Below are 13027 nucleotides of genomic sequence, written 5' to 3'. Positions count from 1 at the left end.
ATATTGCAAACGAAGTGTCTCTGTCTTTTTCATTTGTTATGCATTTTAACCGTTTTAAAATGGCGAACAATACCTACAGTAGGATTGATTCTGTTCATAACATTTCTACCAACTTAATGTAATATAGTGTGAGTAATGGTTAGGATTCGAGTGATGGCGAAGGTAAGTATATAACCTTGTAGTGGGAAAGTGCGAAACCGGACACCAGGTGATTGCGGTGATCGATGTGTTTACCTTGACTTTACTTGACCCTTATTACCGGGTTATGCACTTTAGTTTGTTAAAACATTCAATTCAGGTTTGAACTAGGGTTTTTACAGGATATTTTTTAAAATTACAACGTGATATTGATAACAAAACTAATTGATAACTAAACTAAACTATTGCTTAGTCAGAGTTACAGCTTTGAGTTTTAGATCTGTTGGTTTGGATGCAAGTCTACCTTAAAGGTTTTTCATGTATTCTTTATTATAATATTATTTCTTTATATATTCTATATTATGTCTTCCCATTTTACGTTATAAGCTAAGGTGGGGTTTCATTGATTTCAATTTTAATTTATTATAATAATATGAAGAGGAAATATCAAATATCATTAAAATATTTTGTCATTAAAAGACCTAATTAAGAAATTAGTATGTACTTATTTTTGACACGTTGGAATAAATAAATGCATTTTGGTATATAATACATATTTAAGTACTTTTGAACATAGTATAAAAACAATGATGAGGACGACCAATAACAGCAAAATGAAATAGAATATTAGCGGGCTCTGTTGTGAAGTTTCTCTTCAAAACACATTTATTTTTGTATACGTCTTGGGTAGGCTAATGTAATTTTAAGTGTAATTAAGGACCATATGGAGATACAAAATTTATAAATAAATCAAAGTGAATTTGGACTATTAGTCTGGATCCGAATAAATTTAATTACTGTAATAATTGTATTTATCAACAGAATGTATAAAATAAATATAATGTTATCTTTAGAATTATAGAAATGAAATGTTGTACTTTTTTGTATCATGTTCTTGCAAGGTTACATATTTTGATGTAAACTATTGATTTCATGGCTGGTGTAACTGTTTAAGTTTAATATGGTGTAATTGATCTATTAGTTCCATTAGGACATTAATGTGCACTACATTCTAGCTTGAACAATAATGTAGTGCACATATAAAAGACCAAGGATACCCAATGCATTAGACCATATAAATTTTACGCTTAGCTCCAGTTCACCTTTGTCTTTGTGCAACAGCTAGAATCTGACGTTGTCACAAGTTTTACACCTTTTTGTATCTCTTCTGGCCCTCAATTGCGAAGTTCATTTGAGCTTTTTATTCGCCGACTGTTTCTGGGTTTCTTTAGATGAACTTGACTCCACATTCCAGGAGTAAAGTCTAGAAATAGTGTATATGAAATAAAACACATAAAAATCTAATTTGTCAACAATCCCTGTACATACATACGACATTTCTCAGTAAGTTACCAAACACATGTGATCATGCCGCATTGTTGGATTGGCTGTTAAGTCTTGCTGCTAAGTCTTCCGTTACTTATTAATTAACAATAAAATTTATTGAAATTGAATATAATTGCTTGTGTTGTGTCGAACAAAATTATAGATTGTCTTGGAATTTTTACATAAACATGAACTGAAATGAAACATTCTTTATTGATACAGGCAAAGTTAGGGCCGCATGGCCCTTTCTTACACTTAACATTACTGAATTATAGATATAAATTAACACGTTTAAGACAGAAATAATCTTATAAGCAAACAAAATATATCCAACGTTATTACTTGAAGTTTATTATTATGTTTATTTTTTACATAAAAATGAAATGAAATGAAACATTCTTTATTGATACAGGCAAAGTTAGGGCCGCATGGCCCTTTCTTACACCTAACATTACTGAATTATAGATATAAATTAACACGTTTAAGACAGAAATAATCTTATAAGCAAACAGAAGATCTCCAACGTTAATAATTACTTGAAGGCGATGAAAGAGTAAGACTACACTCTTTGTCACAAAGGTTTCTGTCCCCTCTTAATTAATTCGCCTCTTCAGATTTCACCTTAATCCTAATATTAACCGAGTTCATTTTTATAATTGTACAAAGGCAACTTCCATTTGAAAAAAACTTAATTATTGTCCTCTGTCTTGGCGTTTACTTTGATCGTTATTCACATATTTAACGTGGCGTTTATAAAGTGCTGTCTGATTAGGCAAAACTAACGGTGAAGTAAAACAATGAACTGATTACAGTGGAAATGGTGTCATGTCTATCAGTTTTTAGTGGTTACACAATGAAAACACGTAGAAAGTGTGAAGTAACAAAAACGGAGCAAGAATGGAATACGTGTGCAAAATTATTGTGTGTGATGCAGTTATAAACATGATAGGGAAAACAAATGATAAGTTATCAATTTTGTCATAAACAAATAAACTATTGGGAAAGTGTAATTATACAAGTTTTATTTCTTCGATTTATTGTAAATTTAATACTATTATTAATAATAATAGCTTTATGTTAAATACATAATATTTGGGTAATACAGAATGATGAGTATATCGGTTTTATATAAGTATTCGTTAAACATTGTAAGTATTGCTGTTGACGATATATTTAAAGAGATGTGTTCGTTAATATGATAATTTCTTCTTACCAATGACTTCCAACATAATTCCTTGAATTAATAGAAGCTTCATAGAGACTTCTCTTTCAAAAGGCAAGGACTTGACAAATAAACATGAAATATTAAAAAATTAAAATATATTTCAAATCATGGATTTAAACTAGCAATTAAAAATACGTCGAGATTTTTTAAATATCTGTCGACATATCAGGACAGTAGCGTATGTTTAATTTGTTCAGTGTGTTAGTTTATTATACTGTAGAGGTATGTCTATAGTTATTGCTGTCACCTCAAAATTGAATTTGTGTTGAACTGAATTGAATTTATGTCATAAATATTGTCACATAAGGTTTCCAATAATTTTTGTTTCTACCACATCACGTTGTGAGGTGATTTCTCAAGTTGGAATGGAATTGCACTTCATTTTATTTTTCAACGTCTTGAAACATGTAAATTCAAGTACCTATTTTAAGTAGTTTGACGTAAGGTAAATAAAAAATAGGGCATAAAAGTGTCAATATATATTCAGAGTATATATTCTTTTTGTGTTTCAATAGCTTTTATAAACATAAGTTGCGAAATATTTCATAATTTTCTACCTTTTTCTAAAAGTACTGGTACCTATGTACACACACAGTATGACATGGTAGCAATAAAAAACTTATTGCTAACCCATGTTTTACCGAGATAAGTTGAAAGCAATCTTCACTATCAGAATCTCTTTCGTGTATTCTCTACTTTTGTACATATATATAAACATAAAACGAAATTCAAATCAAATCAAATCAATTTTTATTGCCAGGACATAATCACATGTATAGCAATAGTCCAAGATATTCTAAAATTAATATCTAAAATTTAAAACTTTCACATCGCCTCAAACCACATTCAAACGTACAATAATTTTCAGCCAACTCCACATTCATCCAGCCAATATTCCCATTTCCAGCGCCGGTAGTCAGTTTGCTAATTGTGCGGTCACCCAGTCGAATGCCATAAACTCGTCAGCACTGTAAAATGCTTGCGACACTAAAAAGCGTCTTAAACGAGTTTTTAACACCTTAGGCGTTGGGGCATTTCTTAACTGATCTGGCAACTTGTTGATGAACCGAATACCTGCCTGGGAGGGCAAGTGTTCGTAAACCCCCGTCCTGTGTCTTCCAGTTCGGTAGGCATCTCTGCCTCTTGTCTCATACTCGTGTATGTCACGACCCCCGGGTTTAATGCACATTTGGACAAACAAAATGAGCTTGTCTCAAGAATGTAGAGACAAGGCAGAGTCAACAGTTGCAACGTTTTGAAGGCTTCTTTGCAACGATTCTCGGAATTTCAATTTTGCGATTATGCGAATCGCTTGCTTCTGAATTTTGAATGCTCGGAAGAAATGGTTGTTTGCGCAGGCTCCCCATAACACCAGACCGTAAGTGAGGTGGGGGTAGATCAAGCCATAATACGCCGTCATCAGTACCTGAGTAGGGCAGTACTTGGCTAAAGATCTCAAGACATAAATGCCTGAGGACAGTCTGGAACAAACGTGGTCAATGTGAGCATTCCAAGTCAATCTTCGATCAAGGAATATTCCCCAGAAACATTGAACATTCGACTTCATCCAGCACTGTGTCTTCCAATAATACGGCTGCACCGTCATTGAGATTTCCTGATCGCAGTGCGAAAGTCAGGACGTTTTGACTTTGAAGAATTTGCTTTGAGGTTGAGGCTATTGAAGTGCTGGACACAACTGTTGACGTCGAGGAAAGCTTTGTTGTTTCCAGAATCATTTTGGATTTGCTGGTAAAACAAAGTGTTGTGTCATCAGCATACTGCACAAGTTTCCCGTGCAGTAGTGATGAGTCTATGTCATTGACATAGATGAGAAAAAGAATTGGACTGAGAATTGATCCTTGAGGGACTCCATATCTCAGCTGCAACGGCTCGGAAAATTTGTTTGAGATTTGAACAAGCTGTTTTCTGCGGCTTAGAAATGAGCTAAGCCACTGAAGAGGCACGCCTCTGATGCCATGGGATTTAAGTTTGTCAAGCAGCTTCACGTGGTCGACACAGTCGAATGCTTTAGTTAAGTCGAGAAATACACTTAAAGTGAGATTTCGACTTTCTAAATCCCTCTACTACCATTTCAACAAGACTCACAATTGCATCAATTGTCGACTTGCCCCTTCTGAAACCGAATTGGTGTTCAGAAAGAAGGTTGTGATTATTCAAAAACTGAAGCATTTCTTTGTAAAAAGATTTTTTTCAAAAATTTTTGCTCAGAACAGGCAAAATAGAGACAGGCCGATAATTATTTGGAGAGCATGGGTCGTCTTTTTTTTGAAGATTGGGCTCACCTTTGCAATTTTTAGGAGCGAGGGAAAAACTCCTTCTTCAAATGACTGATTTATTAATTGGACTAGTGGCTTGGCAATATGCTTGGAGCATTTCTTTATAAGCCACGCCGACATCAAAATTAATGTCGTTTGTTTTTTTGGTGGGAGCTGCTGAATGATTTTCACGATCTCTTCCTCAAATTAAAAATGAATAAAACCAAATAGGAAATGAATAATGATTAATGTCGCTCTTAATACTGGGTTCTCAACTTAAAACTGTCTTAAGTAACTTTGGCGTAGCACTAGCTTCAAATAGTTCTAAAATTAGAGATAACAAAGTTTCCTCATATTTGAAATTGAGATTCCAATGTTGTTTACATTACAGAAAGACTATCTTGCGAATATATTTGAGCTAAATAAAGATATAAAACATAAACCTGAGAGAATTTGTAGATTGTTGAAACAGACTGGACAGTTCAACTTATTTGAGGGACATTTCAACATTTTCCAAGCCGTTCATACATGTTTACCATCTCAGACTACTTGCGTAGTTGAGTGGCGCCAAATGCTGACAGACAGAAGTATTCGTACTCTCCACTGCTAGCACATCCTAGTGGTGCCAAGAACCATGCAACCACAGAGTAATAAGGTATATACAGAGTGCTCGCGCCATAGGGAAAATTGACTCGGCCAGAGCGGCGACGACAGGGGTGGTGGCAGCTCGCGGACCGTCTCGCTCGAGCCCTGTGTTGCCACTTCGTGCGCGCTCTGTACTGTAGTAGAGAAACAAGAGTCGGTCGGCCCGGCACTCGGCTTTCTCTCAAACCCCTAGCCCTGTTGTTACGTTACTACTCAGCAAGCGCTTGCTTCCTGTCTGTTTTGTTCTGCATTTATATGCACCTATTTAACTTGCTTTACAACAACTAAAATTGCGCTAAATAAGTGAGTAGTAAACTAATTAATTATTAAAAACGGGAAATTACATACAGGAGCAGTAATGGAAGAAAAAACATAAAATTCAACCAAGAGGTTACTGTGTTTGATGTCAATAACTGTGTTTAGAACAATAATTTCAAAAATAATAAAATCCTTCGTAAAATTGTACATTCACAATACTTACAATTTGTACATACAATTTGTTTCCTATAAAAATACAATGTTTAGAACTATTGTCAGCAGATTTATCATGTATGCCCTTTTGACGAGAATACGATTATTTAATAAATATTATACATTAAGTAGTAAGCATTTAACAGTTAAAATCGTAGAGTTGCAAATTTAGAAATAACAAATACTGTAACGGGTCCGTCAGTTTATCGAATGTTGTGCAATATAACTCTATGCGGCTTCTCTCATTACATTTATGCCAAGGAACTTTAATTTGAAAGGCTGTTACTGATATTTCAGTTGCTTATCCGAAGGCACAGTGAGCTGAGCGCGACACATTGGGACACAGGGATACTGGCCCGCTTCATCACTCCCCCCTCCCACCAACTCCACACCCGCCGCGCCGCGCCGCCCTTCGGGGCACGATATGGCAACGCCCGCTGGGACACAAGCTCACGTCGCGCTCTAAAGCGGACAGTTCACAAAACAGCCCAAAAGTTTTTAACACATGAAAGCATGGGCGCGAGCACTCTGTATATACCTTATTACTCTGTGCATGCAACCTTTCTAGACTTAATTGAATTTCTTCAAATGCAATATGTATGAATTTATTTCGCCTTTTTATATGTAGAATGATTCCTTCTAAAAAAATTAGACGTCTACTAATACACTGTATAATTTTTGCTTATTTGAGAATTTGAGCTTTGAGTAAAATTTAAGCTTACACCCACTAGGTGTACCTCAATCAGATACTTTGCTCACGTGTACATTAATCGCAACATGTATACATAATAACAGCTGAATTTAAACTCAAATCATGTGTGGAAAGTTCATATAGAATTTTATAATATAACAGTTTTTATTATAATTTGAAACTATTGAGTTTAATAGTAATTTTTCAGTAATATGTATAATAATAACTAGTTTAACGAGGAACATATATTTTTCAAATATTTCTAATCCCTGAATAAAATAAAATTATTACACCTTTTAACAAACCTATCTCATAATATTTAAATAATACAGTAATTATTGACACTTTAATTCACTTAATTATTTAGTATTGTCGCTTTATAAGCAGCGGTTAAAATTTAGGTTACCTACGGGTCGATGTCATATATTTGTGGGTAACACTTGGTGTACAATTTTATTTATCGAATAGACTATCTTACTCCAAAGAAATAAGTTTTTATCTTTAATCTGAACTATTTACATATCGGCATCGTTAACGTACTGAAATGAAATATGCCTTTATTTAAGAGGCGGAGTTAGGGCTATTTAGCCCTCTCTACCACTCAACCTCACATAATATACAGATATATGTACAGTGAATGATCTTAACTAATAACAAATTTTTAATTAAAATAAATGCTTAAAAATTAACCAAAATATATACATACTATTTAATAATTAAAAATAAAATTTATCAGCTTAATAAGTAGAAAAATTCAAACAAAGTTAAATTAAAACTTAAATTAACAGATTACTTTAAGTCAGATTACATACTGACTCTAGTTTAATAAATATTTGTTATATAATGTATTGCGTTATCCAAGGAATTCTCGTGTCAGTCTCGTATTCAACACTAACAGTTATTTTGGTTTGAGTGTAGAAATAATTAGAATAAATTAATAATTAGAAAAGAAATAAAAATAGAGGAATATTCATCAAGCCAACTCAAAATTTTTGAAACAAATTTATTATAAAGATACACTACGATAACAATTTTATTAACCAAGGTGTGATGTAAAGGGAATTAAATTTAATATTTTATAGAAATCTTATTGTTTTAAAACTTTTGGCGGTCTTCTAACAACATAAACCTTAATGATACCTTAAGCTCATAAGTGATTAAAGAAATTTTAATATATTTAGTAACCATATAGCCTTATAGTTATGTTTTTATCTGCACACACGAAGTATCTATTAATACTCTAGCAATTTAACCATATCATTTGACAGGTCAAAATAAGTAAGAAACTTCATTTAAAAGACAGACCTATTTTGCCTATGGTATTGAAGAAATTTGTATTACTTACACAACATTTTAAATTCCATCCTAATTATTTTAGTCTAAGTTATGTCTGTAATAAAACGCGTTATATCTATAAAATTAATTAAAGAAAAAATTTACATTTTTGAAAATGTTTAGCTTAGGTACGCAAATACCTATTTTTAATGTTTCGTAAAAATGCTATCCCACTTTTTAAAATAGCGGTTACAAAAAATATTTAGTCTATAATTACTAAAAAAGTGAAATTGTATAAAGATTTATAAGTATAATAGTATAATGTGAAGTACTTTTAAATGAATGTGTAAATATAAATTTTATTTCGATATGAGAAATAATAAAGGAATAAAGCTATTCCTGAGCGCCATCTCATATGTTAACCATCAATAAACTAATCAAGTATTTTAATTGCTGAAATTATAATTACAGCTGATTATTAGATTTTGTAGCTGCCATTACAGAGTCATTGTCATTGGTTTTATTTGATACAGAAACGAATTTAATGTCAATAAATACTAATGCATAAATTAATTAAATATTCAGTCAAAGTTCGTAAAATAATAACCAAAATAATATACATATATTTGACAAAACGTTATGTAATGCCTTTACATATTAACTGGTCATAATGAGAACGTAGTGTTCAGAAAGTCTGTAGAAGCTTGAGTGTAACTAGAATTCACCACTTCCATTGTGTAAAGTTACAAATATACACGTAGAAGCTACAGGGAATAAAACAGCTGTTCTGAAAGCAAAGTTAGCAAATTGCAAATTCCCAACAGGTTGAAGTTTATCTGACCTCAGCTTTTTCAATGTTCATTGACACTTAACTAAGCTTTACGTCATTTTATATTTCATATTTAAAATAATGTTAGTTCAGATATGTTTATCCCCTGAAAATATTTCCAAATTAAATTAATTAAATTTGTTAAACATTTTAATCTCATATACTAATCTCAAGGGTAAACATTTTAAACTTGCAAACACATCCCATCAAATATACGAGGTATTTCATAGGTGTTTACGTATTGTGATTTCAGTTGTTAATCACCGTTGAGTCTTTATTTGTATTGTAATATTCCATACATTTTAAATGTCAATAATTTATTGATATCAATAAAGTGTATTATTTCATGATCATAAGATAACTAAGTATACTAAATTGTATTTTGTAATTTGTATACAGTCTATTGTAGCTATCAGTAAAAAGAATTGATAAGCTATCGTACTAGCTGTCACTCGCGGTTTTGGACGCGATTTTCTGTATTGAATAACAGCTACATCATAGGAATATTCTTTAAAACGACTTAATAAACACAGCTGAAAATAAATTTTCTCCCTGGAAGATATTGAAATTTTCTTATCTACTTTAGAATATATGTACTTTTTAGTGGGAATCCATTGAAATTAGCTCTCTCTGCTGTTAGCCGTTTTACCGTTATACATATGATACGGATAGACAGGAACACCTTATATAAATCAGAAAAACTCACCTATTTATCAGCAATAAAATACCTTTTTTGGTTTAAACCACGTGATTTAATACAATTTATTATTGTATTGAGCCGGTTGTTATAATTATGTTTACGTCAATATGCAGAGATCGAGAAAAACAAACTAGATTCAGCAAGCCTCTTTATCAAATAATGGTAGGCAATATGCTCAAATTCAACTTTTTTATAAATTATTTATTATATATTTATATATACATACATACAGACAGAATTTTTCAAAATCCATTCATAGTATGCATCTAATAATATTGTTTTTATCAGTTTCGATCAACTTTTTGGAATTTTTGAATCATGTATTTACATATATGGTTGTATATTAATAAATATGGTATTAAGCCATGTTTAGTTACTAACAGCAACCCCATAATTGGATTGGCTTGGAGTGTTATCAACATTATGTAATGCCTATGTTTACATAGTTCATAAAATATCGACCTTTGTTCATGATGAAGCGATCAAAATAAATCATATTTAAGATAATTTTGTTCATTGCATAATCAATTTCATGAAAGTCTTAATTATTTCTTGTACCTTTTTATGTTTTTGTTCTGAAATACTCTTGTAATATTGGTATCGTAAATATCCGTCAAAATATTTAACAATATTTCATCAATAAATTGTTGAACAATTTCAGTAATACGTCATTTCCAATATTGTGACTATCCATACAAACAAAGAATATCATAAACTACAGAAATTATTGTACAGTTAGTATGTGATAGCCTTTAAAATGTACTGTAAAGCAAAATCTTTAGAAATGATTCAATCATTAACCGGGGTATGAAGCTTTTTATTTCTATATTTACATTGCAATGGCATACAACCAATTTGATTATTATGTTGTTTATTTTTTTAATTATGTAGCACGATGTGGCATCAAGCAGATATTATCTCAATGTAACTAAACTTATCAGTGTTTATAAGTTTAAAATAGCAGTATGAAAATCTACACAACTTGATAAATAACAAACGTCATGTAAGTAAGAAAAATTTAACTTAGAACTATTTGCTCAATCTAGTACAATGACGTACAGTTACTGGTAGTTAGGCACATAATGAATGAAATGAAATGAAATGAAATGAAATGAAATGAAAATGAAATGAAATGAAATGAAATGAAATGAAATGAAATGAAATGAAATGAAATGAAATGAAATGAAATGAAAATGAAATGAATGAAATGAAATATGCCTTTATTCAAGAGGCGGAGTTAGGGCTATTTAGCCCTCTCTCTACCACTCAAACCTCACATAATATACAGATATATATATACATATTTACATTTAATGACCTTAAAAACTATAACAAATTCCATTTTAAATTTAAAATTTAACTAAAATATATACTACTATGTAATAATTAAAAATCAAATTTATCAGCTGAATATGTAGAAAATTTTCAAACAAAGATAAATTAAAACTTAAATTAACAATTTTACTTTTTAAATAGTTTCTTGTTATTGCTACATTCCATTCTCTCAAACACACAGCCTGACCACAAGCACGCCACGAGCACCGCCATCCGCCACCCCTACAGACCGCCCAGCAACAAGTCCTGACCCCCGCCTCAAAACGAGCCCGACCTTCTATAACACGAATATCATCAGGAAGAGAGTTCCAGAGGCGACATGCCTGAACAGTGAACGACCTACTGAAGAAGTTCGATCGATGAACAGGAATTGAGAGTAACGTGGATCCCCTTCTCGTAGGTCGCTCACTTTATATCGGAAATAAATTTGAAATTTTCGGACAGGTAAACAGGTGACTTGTTTCTGATAACTGAATGTAGAGTTGAAAGAATGTGAAGTTGGCGAAGTTGTTGAAGTTTCAGAAGCGATAGCTGTTTGAAAAATGGAGTCACATGCTCATAACGTCTGAGATTGAAAATAAAATCTGATACAATAGTTTTGAGCACGTTGAAGCCTGTCCGAAAGCTCAACAGTCATGTCCACTGATCACAGCGTCACAGTAGTTGAAGTGTGGCAGTATGAGAGTTTTTAACCAGCATAACCTTGACACTGAATGGTAGATATAAAAGCAAAACGCTTTAAACTGTGAATGCCAGCAAATACTCTATTACACGTTATCGTACTAAGACTTGAGTTCATAGTAAGACCAAGATTTTTTAATTTGTTTTGAAAATTTAGTACGTGGTTATTGAGTTCAAGTTTTGGTGCAACGTTGAAGTCCAAATGGTCGATCAATCTTGGGTTTCCCAATACCATTGCCTGCGTTTTGTCTTCATTTAATTTCAGCCCATGTTTATTTGCCCAACAAGCAATTGATTCAATGTCTTGATTGAGTAGAACCATAAATGTGCTCAATTCATCAGGCGAACAGTGTACGTAAATCTGTAAATCAATCGGCATAAAGATGAAACTTAGAGTGCCTTTATAATAGATGTGACGTCATTAATATAAATTGAGAACACAATAGGGGTCCAAGAACAGAGCCCTGTGGAACACCCCCGTGTTACGGCTTTCCATTCAGATATTTTTTTCCCTTTCTTTGACACATTGCTGTCGCCCAGTAAGATACGATTTGACCCAGTTAACACACTCATCGGAGAAACCATACTTCTTCAATTTGATGAGGAGAAGGGGGTAATAAACACAGTCGAAGGCTTGGAAAAGTCAAAAAAGCAGTAAAATGGTGATTAGTCTCTTGTCCATTGCCAATCTGATATCATCGGTGATTTTAATTAGGGTTGTGGTGGTGCAGTGATTAGGCCTGAATCCAGACTGGTATTTAGATAAGATGTTATAGGTATTCAGATAAGATGAAATTTGTTGATGTACCACTCTTTCAAGGCATTTGGAGAGAACAAGGGAGAATACTGATTGGACGTAGGTCAGAAGGGGATTGCGGATTAGACACTTTTCTCAACGGACGAACTAGAGCATGCTTCCAGGTTAAGGGAAATACAAGGAATTTAAAGAATAATTGAAAATGACTACTAAAAACAGGAAGGGTGATTGGCAATGTATCTTTCAGAAAGCGCAAAGGTATGTTGTTCAGCCCCAACTGCGTTGCTGGTCATCCTCGCGAGAGCAGCAAGCACATCAGCCTCACTCACAGGTGTGAAAGAAAAACTGGCGGCCAGCAGCCTCCCGAGGAGCAGCCTCCAGCTCAGCAATATAATCGCTAGCTGCAGTATATATTAACAGGGATATTAATAAAGTAATCCTTTATAATATTGAGGTCAAACGGAACAGGTGGACTGATATTGGATTTACCCACACCAAGGTCTTTGATTTTACTCCACAGTGATTTAGTGGACTGAGGCCTCTGAAAGTGTTGTGTGGTAAAATCTAACTTTGGCGTTTACGTATTTGCTGCTGCGTGTGATTCCTAAGACGTTTATATGCCTCCCAATCTTGAGTGGATTTAGAACGTTTAGCTTTTCTGAAGGCGGAATACCTTTG

This window comes from Homalodisca vitripennis, chromosome 1, assembly GCF_021130785.1.
Source record: "Homalodisca vitripennis isolate AUS2020 chromosome 1, UT_GWSS_2.1, whole genome shotgun sequence".
Lineage (NCBI taxonomy): Eukaryota > Metazoa > Arthropoda > Insecta > Hemiptera > Cicadellidae > Homalodisca > Homalodisca vitripennis.
The sequence above is the reverse complement of the archived record's forward strand: the minus strand, read 5'-3'. Positions refer to the sequence as shown.